The 19,585-nt window shown below is 40.4% G+C and overlaps 1 non-coding gene across 1 annotated transcript; it reads left to right on the top strand.

Annotated features, from left to right (window-relative positions):
- Positions 1–19,205: 19,205 nt before the first annotated feature.
- Positions 19,206–19,313, top strand: LOC141645476 (small nucleolar RNA R71). The gene has a single exon (XR_012544958.1). It is a non-coding gene; the product is annotated as a small nucleolar RNA R71 (small nucleolar RNA).
- Positions 19,314–19,585: the final 272 nt, after the last annotated feature.

The following is a 19,585-nucleotide window of genomic DNA, read 5'->3' as shown; positions in this document are numbered from 1 at the left end:
TTGTCGGCGGCTCTACTCGGTGATCTCTCACATGACAAAGAATTAAGGGACACTTCTTCCTTAAACATGACTTTAAAGTCATAACCGCTATAAACCTACACTTAGGCTTTACCACAAACCCTCTATAGAACACCTTAACACCCTTGGGACCCTTTAAAGACACTCTCTTTTGTCTACAATCTATCCTGGCGTCATACCTACCTAGCCAATCCATCCCGACAATCACCTCAAACCCATCCTTAGGAAACTCTAACAGGTTTACTGGTAAATCTACCCCTCCAATCACCATAGATATATCCTTATATAACTTGAGACACGACACAGACTCTCCCGAAGGTATGAACACATCATCTTTTACAACCTCAAACTATCCCAAACCCATAGACACAGCATGACTTTTAGACACAAAGGAATGTGTAGCCCCGGAATCAAACAAAAAAAAGGACGGTACATTATTAACAAGAAAGGTACCGGTAACTACATGAGCATCATCTTGTGCTTCCTGCTTATCCATCATGAAGAGCTTTCCACTATTCTTCCTCCCTCCACCCCAATCAAGCATTGGAGGTACTTGGCTTAGGCCGACGAATCTGGGTGACGCCGTTATTCGACGCCGGTAAGATCCACCACCACCGCGGTTGTAACCGCCCCAGTTACCCCGTCCCACTCTGTTGCCCCATGAACCTCCCGGTCGGTTACTAGCAAAACTCTGTGTCGGCCCCTGAGAGAAATTTCCTGATCTAGCTCCTGAACCATTGTCGGGCTTGTAGCTCGTGCAGTCTCGCCTTTTGTGGCCTATCCCACCACAGTTGAAGCATGTAAGGTTGGTGTTGTCACTTACAGCCCGACCTCCATTCTTTCCCCAGCCACGAGAACCTCCAGAGAAACCAGCTCCACTAGAGAAAGCCTTGGCATGATTGAAATTCCCTTTCTTGTTGGTTGGCTGATTATTGTTCCCGCTTATCGCCCTTCCACTTTTCTCAGTAGCGATCCTCTCCTCAATCTCCCTTGAGAGATCCACCATTCTCTCAGCTTGACCCGCTCTCAGATACACTTCCTTGAGGTCAGTAGCAACCCCAGCCGGCATACGACTCACGATCTTAGCAGACAAACCCCTCTCAAATCGGAGAGCCAAACCTCTCTGTCCGAGCTGCAAATCTTCCACATAACGGGATAGCTCCATAAACCGATGATAGTAATCAGTGACTGTCATCTCCTCAGACATAGTGAAAGATTCAAAGTCGGATCTCATCTTGTGTCGGATATGCTCCGGCACAAACTGCTCTCTCATAGCACTCTTCAACCCAGACCACGGAATAGCCCCTTCCTCCTGGTAGTAAGCTCTAGCATCATCCTTGACGTTCTGCCACCAAACTGCAGCTTCTCCCCTTAGGTAGTACACTACCTGCTCAACAATCATGTCCTCGGGGCACTTAACCATTTCCATGAGAGCCTCAATCTCACGGTGCCACTTCTCGAGCAGCTTTGGTTCACCTACCCCGTCATATGTGGGAGGGTGGAAACGAGCAATGTTGATGCTAAGCTGGGTTGCATCCATCGTCTTCTCGTTTCCTTTTCCCACATTTTTGAGAGCTTCAAGGAGAGCCTCTTGTTGCTCAATCATGCGAGCAACCTCATCAATAGACATCTCTGAAGCTTGGATCTGCGCGGGAGTTCTTTTGGGCGGCATTTTGAGCTGATAAGAAAGAAAGACACATAAACACATGCTCAAAATTTAACACCCTTCCGCCATAAGAACACTCGGCCGAGCATACATCATACTCGGTCGAGTAAAGATAACTCGGTCGAGTACCTTCCCAGATACTCGGTCGAGTATCGACTCCAGAGACAAACGCCAAAACACCAAAAAGAATACTCGGTCGAGTGCAACAACACTCGGCCGAGTGGACTCTACTCGGTCGAGTATACTCTCATACTCGGTCGAGTTATCACATACAGTAGCAATTGCTACTTCTTATCAAACAACACTCGATCGAGTTTTGGCTACTCGGCCGAGTACTCCATACTCGGTCGAGTGCCTACCCTGCTCGGCCGAGTTACGCCATAAAAAGATTTACAGATTACGATTCCCCTATTATGCTCACTGTTCCCGCAACAAAATACTTAAGAATTTAAAACCACATTATAATCACGTCAGCATGTAATGCATATATTAAACTTTAACACCATATTGTAATCATATCAACATCCAATTTGCACATACGCTAAATCCAACGTTGAAATCACAACCCGTTTCATCTATTACTTCTTCCATCACAATAGTTAAGAACCTCATCACACATATATGCGACTATCGACTTTTACCAACATGTATCTTCACATAAGTGCACACACAAAGCCTAGTCCTCATCACACTTTTCCCCATGTTACCGGCTCGAGTTAGTAAGGGCCAATGTGCGACTCCGGGACGTCTCCCGAGTCTTTGCGGTAGCTCCAAACAACTCTCCCCGGGTTCATTTTATTTAGACTCCCTAGGTTCATTAAATTCATTTGTTTAGGTGCCGGAATCTTCGGCTCTGATACCACTTTGTAACACCCCCTCATACCAAGGTGCCTTACCAGGACCACCCTACCATGAGAGTGCGTTACCATCTCGGTTGCCCGAGGTTAGTACATATCAAAAGCGTCTGAACTGAGCACATTTATTAAAGTAATGTAAATTGCAAAGTTTACAACATCCAAAACCAAATACCGTCTAACGAGATACAACTTCGAAGTCTTAATAATAAAAGAAACTCGCTAAGACTCCGACGGTGATGCTATGACTCATGGTGGCAAATCTCCCAAGATAATCCCCAAGCTCTCACTAGCAAAACCTGTCAAGCCTGCTCACCATCCCCGAATGGATCACCGCAGATTCCACAAACAACAACGGGGTCAGTATTATGCAACAAACAAGACAAACAAATGTAATACTCGTCTGATCATCGTCAACTCCCAATCACCCAAGCTCACATAGAAACCGACTACACACTAAAGTGTGTAGCCCCCCAGATTACCCATCGCAACAGGTAATCCTCGCCGCCCGATGGGTGACCGCAGCCGATCCCACCTAGTCCAGCTCCTCAACGAGCGACAATAATCCCTGTCCCTTAATGTGCACATCCCCTCCCGTGGCGGGTTCCACGGAGGGCGAACTAGGGTGTGAAGCCACTCCCGCAAGTGACTCCACCACAATAACAATCACATGACGTTACTGTCATCTCAATCCCCTCACACCAACACTGTCACAACAATCTCCATACTACGATGATCAACAGACAACGATAATTGCAACAACATATCATGTAAAGCACGATGAACCGAGTAGGAAAACCCTACCTTAGCAATCACAAGAGATGCAACACGGACAATCAAAAAGGCTCCTCTACGAAGTCTTCTCCTATACAATGATCATACAACACAATTACACTTTGTACAATTCCCAACATCCCCTTCCTATATAAATGTACAAAGAACCCAAAAAGATGCAATAATCACAAAGATAGAACTTACCAACGATTACAACAAGAACTTATACGCAAGAATCACCGCAATTACCCACACAAAATGCTACGAAATATTCAATGGAAGGATTAGGGAATGATTTGGGTATGATTAGGGTAACGTAGAAATGATAATGTTGTGAAAATGATATTAGAAAACTGTCGCGGAAATATAAAATACCCTAATCACTCCTTAATCAAACCGTCGAAATATAACTTCGCCAAACCGGACACTCGGTCGAGTAAGTGCATACTCGGCCGAGTGTCCAATACTCGGTCGAGTATTCACTATACTCGGCCGAGTATTCCTCGGCAGAACCAAAATAACACGCACTCAGAGCACTACTCGGCCGAGTAGACTCTACTCGGTCGAGTAGGCTCCAAGGAAAAATCCGTAGTGTTACAAGTTCAGCTCAGCTCCATTCAGTTCAGTTCAGTTCAGCTCAGTTCAGTTCAGCTTCATTCAGTTCAACTCAGTTCAGTTCAGCTCTAAAAAGCCAGAAAGAACGGGGCCTTAACAAGAAATTTTCCAATCATTTTTTCCAATCAAATTTAATGCCAGTTTCTTTTACTTTTAATGCTATAAAATTCTTTCTTTAACATGTCATATTTTAAACAATCTCAAGCATGAAATATTTTTGTCACAATGGACTTCCATATTAATTATTTAATGTAAATAATTATTTAATTACTTAATAGGAATCACAAAATTTCTTTTTTTTTAGAAAACATGTTCTTGTTTTCAAACTAAGTTTATTCATTTAAGAAACAAAACCTTTTTTTTTTTTGTAATAAGACAAATTTTATTTTGAAGTTTCCTTTTGTGAAACTTCATTGCTATTGCTCTTGGAGTTTTTTTTTTTCCTCTCTTTTTGGCGCTCTTGGAATGGATTTGCTTTATTCTAATATTTGATTGAAGTATTTTGGAATGGAGTTAGATACCCAATGGATTCTAACTCTATTCCAATCCCATGTAATCTCATAACCATCTTCCTCTCTTGGTATCAAACTTCATTCCCCCTTCTATAATTTTAAGATTAACCAATCAAGTTTATGAAAAAACTTAGAACTTTTTACCTCTACAGATTCATATTTCATTCCACTTCATACTATTGAATCAAACAACCCCTTAGTGTGTTTAGAGGTTGTCTTCAAAATATTTGGAGCAAATTGGTACACGACACATAGGCTCGGCTTTAGACATTATGGAAAACGATCGTCCACATAAAGTTTACGTATATGAGTCTCCATTAATTATTTAATTTGCTTGAAATTTAATTTGTCAATCTTAACCCGTCGTTTTAGACCCTATTTTTTTGGACTGAAATTATTTGAACTATATTAAACTGAATTTAATGGAGCTGAACAATGAATTGCAATAATAATAAAAAGATTGTTGTAGTAGTAGTAATAATAATAATAATAATAATAATAATAATAATAATAATAATAATAATAATAATAATAATAATAATAATAATAATAATAATAATAATAATAATAATAATAATAATCTAAGATATATAAAAAAATAAAATAGTATAATAATAATAATAATAATATATTATTAATATTAATATAAATGATAACATTATTAATAATAATTATATAATATAATAATAAATATATTAATAATAATAACTAAAAATAAAATAAATATGATAAGTATAATATAATAATATTATAAATAATAATAAAAATAATAATAAATAAAATTAATGATAATAATAATAATAATAATAATAATAATAATAATAATAATAATAATAATAATAATAATAATAATAATAATAATAATAATAATAATAATAATAATAATAATAATAATAGGTCTAATAATAACATATTAGTATAATTGTTTTGGTCAAAACAATCGAGTCAGCGTTGCTCGAGTCTGGGTTGAGCCACCGCGGTCCTTTCGGATATATGTTGGGTTGATACTCGGCTGCCTCGGGAGGGACCTGCACACGCAACACATAGGGCCTCGGGGGTTACCAAAGAGGCCCTCTCCGATGCCTAAGTTAGTATGTTACTGGACGTATAGCCGAAACCTCGCTTGAGGAAGGGGTCCCGGAGTTATCTTAGATGCTTGAGTAGTTTTATCTCTAGAGAAAAAGGTTGTTAAGTGAGATAGCTTTTAAATACATGAGTCTTGCACGTGTCCCCTTTGGAATGGATCCAAGGAAGATATCTATAGAGCTTCAAATGTACTTTTTTGTATGAGGTGACAAGCACTTGAACCACCCCAGTTGGCATGCGGGCCGGGTCGGCGGAGCGTGCCCTATCAATAATAATATTAACTATAATAATTTTAAGTATAATAATAATGATAATAATAATAATAATAATAATAATAATAATAATAATAATAATAATAATAATAATAATAATAATAATAATTTGAACTGAACTTAACTTAATTTAATGGAGTTTAAAAAGAACAGAACTGAACTAAATTTTATAAAGTTAAAATGAACTAAACTAAATTTATTAAAATTAAATTAAAAGAATAGTCCTTAATATTAATGACAATGTCTAACAGTATGTTTGAGAGAGATGTGGATAACTGAAATCAAAGATAAACAAACATAAGGCGAGAATTGGCGAACTTTCCTTATCCACCATCATATCATATATTTATCTAATGCAAAAGTCAAAGTCGCTGACATGGCATCACAAAATTTGATCTCAAGATGACATGTCAATTAATGAAACAACTAAGTTCAAAACACAAATATGGCAACAAATTTAAAGCTTCCTATAATAAAAATGAATTTAAAATAAAATATGATGTATTCCCTATCTTCTTTAAAAATATTTTAGTTGATTTTATAGTTAACTTACGAACAACTATAATAGTAATCCAAATATAAATTTTATAGGAGTTTTTTTGAAAATCATTTTTCAAGTACTTTTTTTCCAAATTACACGGGTGTAATCATTTCCGAAAACATATACAGGATAAAGTTGGCTGAACTTATCAACTACGGGTAATTAGTGGAAAAATGGAAATCATTCATTTTGAATGAACATATAAATGTTTTAAAGGTGTTAATAGCAATATGTCTCTATACATCTATATAACTAATTTTATCAATCTTGAATATATAATAATATACAGAGACTTAATTTTTGTTATAAAATATTTATTATAAAGTATTTGATCAAAAATAAAATTGGTGCTATTATATGCAATGATTACTCCTAACGTTCAAATATGATATAATTACTAAAGATTAATCAAATAAGTTAAAATAATAATACATTTACAAAATATCAAATTTTATATCGGTTACAAACATATTTAAACCTGACTTATCTTTATCACAAAGCAATGAATTATGTTTTTTAGTTATTTGTATGTTTTACATAATTACTTATAATTGCTAATTGAGAGTTTTTTTATAGCAAACCCTTGAATTTTTACAGGTTTAAACCTAGTTGAATGTTAAAACACAAGTACTAATGTAATACGGAGCAGCTAGTCTTGCTTGTGACGGGCTAATCCTGTCACAAGTTTGTAACCTCTCACAAAAAGGGAGAGGGGACAAGGTGGGGCACCCCCCATGTGCTTCCCCACTCACTTTTCATGGATCATTTGTAAGAGGAAACGGTATCCGTCACAAGTTTGTGACGGATATCGCCGTCATAAATGAGAATTTGTGAATACGGAGTGATATAAATTGGGTGGCTTGAATTTGCGTTGAAGACAGACCAAGTTAAGCGGGACTTATTTCTAGGAAATTACTTGGTATGGATCCACTTGACTTTCCTAGTTATTGTTGATCTTCCATTTCAGCTTGTCTCCTACGTCCGACACACTAAGCTAAGGCGTGACCTATTTCTAGGAAATTAGTGGGTACGGATCCCACTTGGACTTTCCTAGTTATGGTTGATTTTCCATGTTACCTTGTCTTCTACGTAGGTTTAAATTTTCATTGAAGACGGGCATTATCCGTTATAAATTAAAGATAGATAGTGTCTCTCTCATAATATGCAAGTGATACTATTAATTGGGTGCTCTATTTCCACTCTACTTGCCTTCCTATTTGCTTTATTGTGAGAGAGACACTACCGTCTTCAGCTTGTGACAAATAATATCCGTCACAAACAAGACGCTTTGTTGGGTTTTAGTTGGCTTTAGGAAATTAGTTAAGGTTTTACTAATTGTTGCTAATGCTAATTCGTATTAGGAAATTAGTAATTAATTTTCCATGGGTGTGTTAGTCTTTTGTTTTTTAATTAGTCCGAGTCTTTTATTAAGAGTGAAATAAATCTATATAAAAAACACTTATATTAATCAAGATTAATCAAAGAGGGAGAAAATTTGTGAGTATAAGAGTCAATTTGCGAGGTTCACTCCGAAGAGAAAGCTTTAGTTTGTTCCGGTTAAATTGGTTGATGTTCTTCTGATCTCTTTAAAGGTTAAAGGAGTTTGTTCAGATCTTGGTAGCCTCAAGATCATTTGACCTTCATAACGTTGGTGAGTTCTTTCCAAATTGAACTCTATTTGGGGTAATCTTTAGATTACCAAATTTGTTGCTAGAATGAGGTATTACTTTTGGCTTTTATTGAGTGCGTGTATATCGGTCTACTGTTGTACTATTATCTCGACAATAGTGAATTTGCTCTCTTTTAGTTTGGACGTAGCCAGTTATTTGACTGGTTTCAAGTATATTAGTGTGATGACAACAAAATTATTTGTTAAATCACTATTATTTTGTTCTTACCATCTTTCAACTAAGTATTGGGTAATGGGACGGCCCCGTTACAACAATTGGTATCAGAGTCCAAGGTCAAGACTTAGGCCTCTTCTGTTTCCGTCTTGTCTTTTAGGCGTTATTTGAGTTTGTTTATTTTTTGGGTGAAAAGATGTCGGGAGCGAATATTATGAAAGTTGACATGTGAGTTTGGTTAGTTTGTTTAAGAATGTTAGTGTTGACGATAAGGTGAAGTTTCCTCCTTTACAGGTCAAGCTAATGGATCCTCAAGATAAGCTACCAATATCTGTTTTCGCGCCTCAATGAGGTGATTTGGGCTAAAGGTGGAATTGTTATGACTCTTGAAAGAGATTCCTTGGATTTACTAAGGGGTTGTCTGAAACGTCGACGTGAGTTTGTTCTTTGGAGCGTTGGGTTAGACTAGCTAGTTAGTCTAGTATTTGGAGATGATTTGTGCTCGCTTAGAATGTTGCTTTGATTTTTACTTAGGTTTTGTTGCCTTGGTGTAGCATGTTTGTGGTGGTCATGGCACCTAGTATACTCAAGTGAGACATTATTTTTTCGTGGTATATGTGTCTTTTTTTGGGCAATTTGGTACGACGATACATTTGGCCATGATAGTTTCGAGGAGATTTGTTTTGGAGTCTTGTGTACGTTGTTTTGGTACACCGTTCCATTTTTTGAGACATTAGGTATCTCATATATTTGTGTTGACGTTTGGTAGCTGTTGTGTAACACCTCGGCCCAAACCCTGGGTCGGGAGCGGTCACTCACGGTAGCTTGTCAGGCTGTGTAAGGAGCGTCACTCATGGTACCAGACTGTGTACATGGAATATAGATCAACACGGGTCCCTTTCAGCGCATTCTGTCCTCACTCATACACATCGTCCCGGGAACCTGTAACACCCCCATACTCCAAGTGTCGTACCAGGACCACTCAGGTATGAAGATGTTACCATCTCGGTTCCCCGAGGCAATGATAATCATAAGACAATAACGAAACAGTATTTAAATAGTATTAAGTTAAGTGAAAGATTATAATCCGGAAATCAAACTGATAAAATGTGAATACATGTTCTCTAAAAACCAAATGTCTAAAAGCTAAACATAATGTCTGACAATAGCGGAAGACTCTTCTAACTGCAGTGATGACTCATCCTAGCTAGCCCATGTATCTCTACTCATACCTGCTCAACAACTGCTCACCATCCCCGAATGGATCACCACAGTTTTTAAAACAATAAATGGGGTCAGTACTAATCACACAATTTATATAATCCAACAACACACAAACAACACAGCTCAATCGTCACAGATATACTCCGAACTCCATCACCAACTCCACAATACTGACTACACACTAAAGTGTGTAGCCCTGCCAGAGTGCCCATCGCAACAGGTCACTCCACGACGCCACTGGGGGACCGCAGCCGTTCCCACCTAATCCCTGCTCATCTCCGTCGAGCGATAAACCCAAATCCATTAATGTGCACATCCCTTCTGTGGCGGGTTCCACAGAAGGCGAATAATGGGCGTGAAGCCACTCCCGCAAGTGACTCCACTCAGCCAGGGGACGCGCCCCGAAGAACACAGACAGATACAAACAATCACAACTACTAAACAGCAATCAAAACCAACAACCGTCACAATACTCGTATGATAATATTCAACAATCACAGATCACAACAAACACATTATGGGACTAATACTGAGTAGGGAAATCCTACCTGGAATGCAATACAGTCAGACGATCTCAACAGCTGTTATCAAAAGGCCTCTTCTACGAATCCTCCTCCTAATAGACGATCATACAATTACTACCAATCAAGAAAGACAGCAAAACCCACAAATCCCCAAATTAGGGTTTCACTAACTTTAACAAAATACCATAAAAACAGTACGTAAATCTTACCCTCGACGCAAGGATCACAAAGATGTAAAGAAAGGTGAATTCCGACCTTCCAAGCTCCGGGATTTGCCAATAATGCGATGAATGCGAAGTACGTAGATTGATTTCTCTTTTGAAAGTAATTAGGTTTGTAAAAGTATATTATGAAAGTGACGGAAGTGTTTAAATATTAATTCGCATTTTTAAAAAAACCCGACAAATCATCCCCCCGTAAACCGGCTACTCGATCGAGTATCAAGGCTACTCGATCGAGTACCCAACAGGTCAGAAACTATTTTAAATCGCAAAACACCCTTACTCGACAGAGTAAGGCCCACTCGATAGAGTACCCAGAGACTCATAAAACCGTAGTATTACAGTCTTCCCTCCTTAAAAAGAACTTCATCCCCGAAGTTCAAACCACAACAAAACAAAGACACACACTACTACACTCCCGACTCAACAACCAAAACAAAACTCAACATAAAACATGTTACTAACCCAAACTCAACCCGACTCAACCACAACAAACATACCGACACATACCGACACAACACAAAAAGGGTATAAAAGCTCTTAAAAACTCTTTGCGATCATCTCCTACCCCCCTAAAAGAAACAAGGTTACGTCCCCGTAACCATACATACCTGATCAAAAAGGAAAGGGTAACGCTCTCTCATAGCCTCCTCTGCCTCCCATGTAGCTTCCTCAGTCTCGTGGTTAGACCAAAGGATTTTGAGCAAAACTGTCTCTCCACTCCTAATCTTCCTAACCTTCCGGTCAAGAATCTGCTTAGGCACCTCAAGGTATGACAAGGACTCATCTAACTCTAAGCTCTCTGCCTCTAACACATGTGACGGATCACTCACATACTTCCGCAGCTGAGATACATGAAACACATTATGCACCCTCTCAAACGCAGCTGGTAAAGCCAAACGATAAGCAACCTCTCCAACCCGCTCTAAGATCTCATAAGGCCCTATGAACTTCTGACTCAGCTTGCCTTTCTTCCCAAATCTCATAACCCCACGCATAGGAGACACTTTCAGAAGAACCTTGTCCCCAACCTGAAACTCTATATCCCGGCGATGTAGATCTGCATAACTCTTTTGCCTATCCTGAGCCGCTCTCATCCTTTCCCTGGTCATCTTAATCTGCTCATCCATCTCATGTACCATCTCTGGTCTTAGAACCACTGCCTCAGCACTGCCGTCCCAACAAATCGGACTCCTACATCTCCTCCCATATAAGGCCTCAAACGGTGCCATGCCAATACTAGTGTGATAGCTGTTTTGGTAAGAAAACTCTATCAAATCCAACCTCTATTCGCAGCTACCACCAAAGTCCATCACACAAGCTCGTAACATATCCTCAAGAGTCTTGATTGTTCTCTCAGTCTGACCGTCTGTCGCAGGATGAAATGCTGTACTCATCTTCAACGTTGTTCCCAAAGATTCCTGCAACTCTTTCCAAAACTTTGAGATAAATCTCGCATCTCTGTTAGATACTATGTCCTTAGAGACTCCATGCAACTTTAGCACATTCTTCCGATAAGCCATAGCTAATTGTGCCTTAGTCCATGTATCTTTCATTGGCACAAAATGAGCTGACTTGGTCAGTCGATCCACTATTACCCATATCATGTTGTTACCCTGTTGACTCTTCGACAAACCCACGATAAAATCCATAGAAATGGATTACACTTCCACTCAGGTACCTCTAAAGACTGAATCTTACCTTGTGGTCGTCGTTGTTCCCCTTTAAGTCTCTGGCATGTCAAGCAACGGGCCACAAACTCAGCTGTTTCTTTCTTCATCCCAGGCCACCAGAACGTGTTCTTTAAATCCTTGTATAGCTTGTCACCACCTGGAGGTACTGAATATGGTGTACAATGTGCCTCTGTCATGATTGTCTTTTTCAGCTCCTCATCATTAGGGACACACCACCTCCCATCAAACCTCAAACTACCATCTATATGAATAGAGAATCGAGACACTGTCCCTTTCTCTACTCCAGCTCTCTACTCAACTATCTTAGGATCCAACACCTGTTTACCTCGAATATCATCATAAAGATCAGGCTGCACTGTCAAATCTCCCATGGCATCCCCTCTCTGCATCATATGTATCCCAAACTTCCCCACCTCATCTCTCAACCTCATCAAAGATAAAGTTGTACACAAATAATGTACACTCTTCCTACTCAAAGCATCTGCAACAACATTGGCTTTCCCTTCATGGTAGATAATATCCATGTCATAATCGCCAATCAGCTCCATCCACCTCCTCTGTCTCATGTTCAACTCCTTTTGAGTGAAGATGTACTTGAGACTCTTGTGATCATAAAATACCTTAAAGGTCGCCCCATAAAGGTAATGTCTCCAAATCTTGAGAGCAAACACCACTGCACCCAACTCTAGATCGTGCGTAGGATAGTTCTCCTCATAAGTCTTCAATTGCCTAGAAGCATAGGCAATTACCTTACCGTTCTGCATCAACACACATCCCAACCCATTCTTTGAGGCATCTGTATAAACCTCAAAGTTCTCGATCCCTTCAGGCAATGTTAAGATAGGAGTTGTGGTCAAACGCTCCTTTAATGTTTGGAACGCCGTCTCACAACTCTTATCCCAACGAAACCTGTTCTCTTTCCTCATCAAAGCTGTCATAGGTTTAGCAATCTTGGAGAAATCCTTCACGAACCGTCTGTAGTATCCAGCTAAACCCAAGAAACTCCTGATCTCAGCAACATTCGTTGGTGCTTCCCACTTTGTCACTGCCTCAATCTTGCCGGATCCACAGCTACCCCATCCTTAGAGATCACATGTCCCAGAAAAGCAACTCTCTCTAACCAGAACTCACACTTGGACAGCTTAGCATATAACTCATGCTCCCTCAAAGTCTGCAACACAATCCTCAGATACTCCTCATGCTCCTCCTTAGTCTTGGAGTAGACTAAGATGTCATCGATAAACACCACCACAAACTTGTCCAAAAACTGTCTGAAGATTCTGTTCATCAAGTCCATAAACACAGCCGGTGCATTAGATAACCCAAAAGGCATCACCACATACTCATAATGGCCATACCTAGACGTGAAAGCTGTCTTTGGTATGTCCACCTCTCTAATCTTCACCTGATGGTACCCCGACCTCAAATCAATCTTGGAAAAAACTGATGCACCACTCAACTGATCAAACAGGTCATCTATCCTTGGCAAAGGATACTTGTTCTTCACCGTCACTCGGTTCAGCTCCCTGTAGTCTATGCACAACCTCAAGCTCCCATCTTTATTCTTCACAAAAAGAACTGGTGCTCCCCACGGTGATACACTAGGTCTAATATATCCCTTCTTTATCAGATCATCCAACTGTTTCCTGAGCTCCTCCATCTCCTTAGGACCCATCTGGTACGGTGCCTTAGAGATTGACCCCGTCCCCGGTTTCAACTCAACTGTGAAATCTATCTCCCTCTTCGGTGGCAACCCCGGAATCTCCTCTGGTAAGACATCTGCAAACTCACCCACCACTGGTATCTGATCAACTGTCGGACTCTCCATCCGGTCATCTCTCACATGGCACAAGATCAAAGGACATCCCTTCCTCAGATAGGACTTCAAGGTCACAGCTGCAATCAACTTAACTTTGGGTTTGACCACAAACCCACGATAAGACACACTAACGCCCTTAGGACCTCTCAAAGACACTTTCTTTTGATGACAGTCTATCTTAGCTTTTTACTTTCCCAACCAATCCATCCCGAGTATCATCTCAAAACCGTCTAAAGGAAACTCTACCAAGTCTACAGGTAGATAAACTTGCCCAACTATCATAGAGACATCCTTATACAACCTCCCACACGGTACAGACTCACCTGAAGGTATAAAAACTTTCTCACTTACAGACTCATATACCCTCAAACCCAACCGTTTAACATGACTCGAAGATATAAACGACTGAGACGCCCCCGAATCAAACAAAACAAAGGTTTGAATACCGTTAACAAGAAAAGTACCAGTGATAACATGTGCATCGTCCTCAGCTGCTTTCTTGTCCATCATGAACAGCTTTCCACTGGTCTTCTATCCACCTCCCTGGACAGTAATGGCTGATGTGGTCGGCTTAGCACCCGACCCCTGATTGTTGTTGTTGTTCGTAGCTGGTTTCTGATAGGAATTACCGCCATTACGGTTACCTCCACCCTGGTTGCTCTGACCTCCCCGGTTAGACCATGACCCAATCGGTCTATTGCTCGCATAACTCTGTGCCGGCTCTTGAGAATAGCTCACCTGAGCTGATCTCTGAAAAGCTCCAGGTACACTCGTGCACTCATGTATTTTGTGGCCTACACCGCCATAGCCATAGCAGGTCATCCCCCAACTACCACTACCACTCGCACGGCCACGCCCAAAGGAAGCCCCAGCACTGAACCATGAACCAGAAGAAAACGCGCTAGCCTGATTGTGGTTGCCTTTCTTGTAGTTAGATTGGCCACCACCTTCACTCTCAGCCTTTCTTTTCTCACTACCTCTCTCCCGAGCCATCTCCACCAACCTCTCAGCTCTCCCAGCCTTCTCATAAGCTTCCTTAACATCAGTAAGGACTCCCACGGGTAACTTGTCCATGATCTTGAGGGTCAACCCCCTCTCAAATCTCAGCGCTAGGTTCTCCTCAGTCAGACCCATGTCCTCAGCATATCTAGACTCCTCATTAAACTGCTTGTAATACTAAGCCACTGACATATCAGATGTCATCCTAAACCCATCAAACTCCTCCCTCAGCTTACTCCTCACATGCTCAGGTACAAACTCTTTCCTGATAACCCTCCGGAACTCTTCCCAAGGTATAGCAGGTAAGCCCTGCTTCGTATACATCTCTCTAGCACTCGCTTTCACCTTGTCCCACCACTCACCAGCTGCCTCCCTCAAGTAGAACGCAGCTTGTTCTACTTTCATTTCATCAGGACAGTGTACCAGGTCCAGTATGTTCTCCATCTCACGATGCCAATTGTCAAGAAGAATTGGCTCCCCGGTCCCCTTGTACTCTTTTGGGTTAAACCTCGCTATATAAAGGCTGATCTTAGAGTGATCAACCTCCTTATCCTTTCACACTCTCTTTAGGGCCTCCGTAAGAGCATCCTGATGCTCCAACATCTTAACTATATCGTCGATGTTCATGCTCTCAGCTCTCGCATACAAAGCGGTTTTCTTGGGCGGCATCTTGAAACTATATAAGAAAAGGGTAGATATAAACATACGTACTATAACCCCAAAACACGAAAACAAACTGCCCAGAACCCACTCGATCGAGTGCCTAAACCTACTCGATCGAGAAGCGGCTACTCGATCGAGTGCCCCGACTTCAGACCCAAAACAGACCTTCTGATCTCTAACATACTCGACCGAGTAGCACAGCCACTCGATCGAGTGACCCCCTACTCGATCGAGTGCCCTATATACTCGATCGAGTACCCAAAAACACGATTCTGATTATGAAAATGTCAAAATACCCACTCGATCGAGTATCTCACCCACTCGATCGAGTACCCCTACTCGATCGAGTCATGCCGACTCATATATACTACCCACATGTTATCTCTCATAACCCAACGTACTATGCAACTTTATAAACTCAACATTATAATCTAACTACGCATGCGATTCTACACAACTCCTCATTCAATCAACAAATAAACTATTCATGTTATCAAATGCCACATAATAAACAACCATCATGCTTCCTTATTCAAACAACATATATACACACCCCATCAACCTTTCATTCACAATTTCAATTCTCTACTCCCAACATCCAACAACTCACAGCATATATCACTACACCACATACAAACTAGCAAACACCACATACAACTTTGACATATACCCCCCATGTGACCGGTTCGAAATTGTAGGGCAAGTTCGCGACTTAAGGACGTCTCCCAAGCCTTTGCATTAGCTCCTACAACCTTTACCCCGGGTTCATTTTAATTGACTCCCTATATTCATTAGATTCATTGGTTAGAGGTTTCAGGATCGTCGCTCTGATACCATTTTGTAACACCCCCATACCCCGTTACAACAATTGGTATCAGAGTCCAAGGTCAAGACTTAGGTCTCTTCTGTTTCCGTATTGTCTTTTAGGCGTTATTTGAGTTTGTTTATTTTTTGGGTGAAAAGATGTCGGGAGCGAATATTATGAAAGTTGACATGTGAGTTTGGTGAGTTTGTTTAAGAATGTTAGTGTTGACGGTAAGGTGAAGTTTCCTCCTTTACAGGTCAAGCTAATGGATCCTCAAGATAAGCTACCAATATCTGTTTTCGCGCCTCAATGAGGTGATTTGGGCTAAAAGTGGAATTGTTATGACTCTTGAAAGAGATTCCTTGGATCTACTAAGGGGTTGTCTCAAACGTCGACGTGAGTTTGTTCTTTGGAGCGTTGGGTTAGACTAGCTAGTTAGTCTAGTATTTGGAGATGATTTGTGCTCGCTTAGAATGTTGCTTTGATTTTTACTTGAGTTTTGTTGCCTTGGTGTAGCATGTTTGTGGTGGTCATGGCACCTAGTATACTCAAGTGAGACATTATTTTTTCGTGGCATATGTGTCTTTTTTTGGGCAATTTGGTACGACGATACATTTGGCCATGATAGTTTCGAGAAGATTTGTTTTGGAGTCTTGTGTACGTTGTTTTGGTACACCGTTCCATTTTTTGAGACATTAGGTATCTCATATATTTGTGTTGACGTTTGGTAGCTGTTGTGTAACACCTCGGCCCAAACCCTGGGTCAGGAGCGGTCACTCACGATAACTTGTCAGGCTGTGTAAGGAGCGTCACTCATGGTACCAGATTGTGTACATGGAATATAGATCAACACGGGTCCCTTTCAACGCATTCTGTCCTCACTCATACACATCCCGGGAACCTGTAACACCCCCATACTCCAAGTGCCTTACCAGGACCACTCAGGTATGAAGATGTTACCATCTCGGTTCCCCGAGGCAATTATAATCATACGACAATAACGAAACAGTATTTAAATAGTATCAAGTTAAGTGAAAGATTACAATCCGGAAATCAAACTGATAAAATGTGAGTACATGTTCTCCAAAAACCAAATGTCTAAAAGCTAAACATAATGTCTGACAACAGCGGAAGACTCTTCTAACTGCAGTGATGACTCATTCTAGCTAGCCCATATATCTCTACTCATACCTGCTCAACAACTGCTCACCATCCTCGAATGGATCACCACCGTTTTTGAAACAATAAACGGGGTCAGTACTAATCACACAATTTATATAATCCAACAACACACAAACAACACAGCTCAATCGTCACAGATATACTCCGAACTCCATCACCAACTCCACAATACTGACTACACACTAAAGTGTGTAGCCCCGCGCAGTGTCCATCGCAACAGTCACTCCACGCCGCCGATGGGGGACAAAGCCGTTCCCACCTAATCCCCGCTCATCTCCGTCGAGCGATAAACCCAAATCCATTAATGTGCACATCCCTTCTGTGGCGGGTTCCACAGAAGGCGAATAATGGGCGTGAAGCCACTCCCGCAAGTGACTCAACTCAGCCAGGGACGCGCCGCGAAGAACACAGACAAATACAAACAATCACAACTACTAAACAGCAATCAAAACCAACAACCGTCACAATACTCGTATGATAATAATCAACAATCACAGATCACAACCAACACATTATGGGACTAATACTGAGTAGGGAAACCATACCTGGAATGCAATACAGTCAGACGATCTCAACAACTGTTATCAAAAGGCCTCTTCTACGAATCCTCCTCCTAACATACGATCATACAATTGCTACCAATCAAGAAAGACAATAAAACCCCAAAATCCCCAAATTAGGGTTTAACTAACTTTAACAAAATACCATAAAAACAGTACGTAGATCTTACCCTCGACGTAAGGATCACAAAGTTGTAAATAAAGGTGAATTCCGACCTTCCAAGCTCCGGAATTTGCCAATAATGCGATGAATGCGAAGTACGTAGATTGATTTCTCTTTTGAAAGTAATTAGGTTTGTAAAAGTGTATTATGAAAGTGACGGAAGTGTTTAAATATTAATTCGCATTATTAACAAAACCCGACAAATCATCCCCCCGTAAACCGGCTACTCGATCGAGTAACTGACGTACTCGATCGAGTGCCGCCTACTCGATCGAGTATCAAGGCTACTCGATCGAGTACCCAACAGGTCAGAAACTATATTAAATCGCAAAACACCCTTACTCGACAGAGTAAGGCCCACTCGATAGAGTACCCAGAGACTCATAAAACCGTAGTATTACAGTCTTCCCTCCTTAAAAAGAACTTCGTCCCACTTGGACTTTCCTAGCTATTGGTGATTACTGGTGATTTTCTACGTTAGCTTGTCTTCTACGTAGGTTTTGGTTTTAGTTGATCTTAGGAAGTTAGTTAAGGTTTTCTAATTGTTAATTTGTATTAGGAAATTAATAATTAATTTCATGGTATTAGCATTTATTTCTTAATTAGTCTAGGGCTCCGTTTGACAAGACATTTCAGGTACCTAATTTGGTCAAAGTAGCTTATTTGACCAAAGTTTCAGGTACCTTATTTTTTTTGTAAGCGTTTGGCAAGTAGCTTATTTAATCAAATACGCTACCTGAAATAAAATGCTACCTAGAGTAGCATTTGAGATTTCAGGTACCTGATTTGGTTTGATTTTCCGTTTTTACCCTTTAAATCTATACTATTAAATAATTATCATATCCTTTTACGTCATTTCATCAAAATCAGTTACCTTTTCTGTTAGTTTGCCAAACATTTTTTTATATAATCAGCTACCTTATCAGTTCCTAATTTTCAGCTACCTTATCAGTTACCTTTTCAGATTTCAGTTACCTTTTCAGGTTTCAGCTACCTTTTCAAATAGTTTTACCAAACAGAGCCTAGATCTCTTATTAAGGATGAAATAAATCTATATAAATACTCTCTCTAATCCAATCCAAACTACCCACTTGTTAGCGGAATATAGAATCCTTCGGAACTCCGCACAACATCCATTGTAGAATGTTATAGCTAGGAACCAAGCATACAACCCATGATGTGGGCATTGCCTTTGCAACTCCTTGTACCTCTCCCAAGCTTCATATAAGCTCTCAAGAGCTTGTTGACTGAATCCGGTGATTTGGCTCCTCAAGGTTTGAGTTTTCTCCGGTGGAAAAAACTTTTGATAGAAAGCAAGAGTCAATTTCTCCCAATTTGTGATTCCCATAGCGGTGCGATCAAGGCTATTGATCCATAGCTTTGCCTTGTCCTTCAAAGAGAAAGGGAAAAGTATTTCCCTTATTTGGGCTTGAGTGATGCCTGTTTGCTGAATTATGGAGCAATAGTCACAAAAGTTTTGCACATGAAAATTGGAATCTTTCAAAGGACTTACCCCAAATTGCTTCCTCTACACAAGGCTAATGAAAGC

This window comes from Silene latifolia, chromosome 2 (assembly GCF_048544455.1).
Source record: "Silene latifolia isolate original U9 population chromosome 2, ASM4854445v1, whole genome shotgun sequence".
In the NCBI taxonomy this organism is placed as follows: Eukaryota; Viridiplantae; Streptophyta; class Magnoliopsida; order Caryophyllales; family Caryophyllaceae; genus Silene; species Silene latifolia.
The sequence above is the reverse complement of the archived record's forward strand: the minus strand, read 5'-3'. Positions and strand labels throughout refer to the sequence as shown.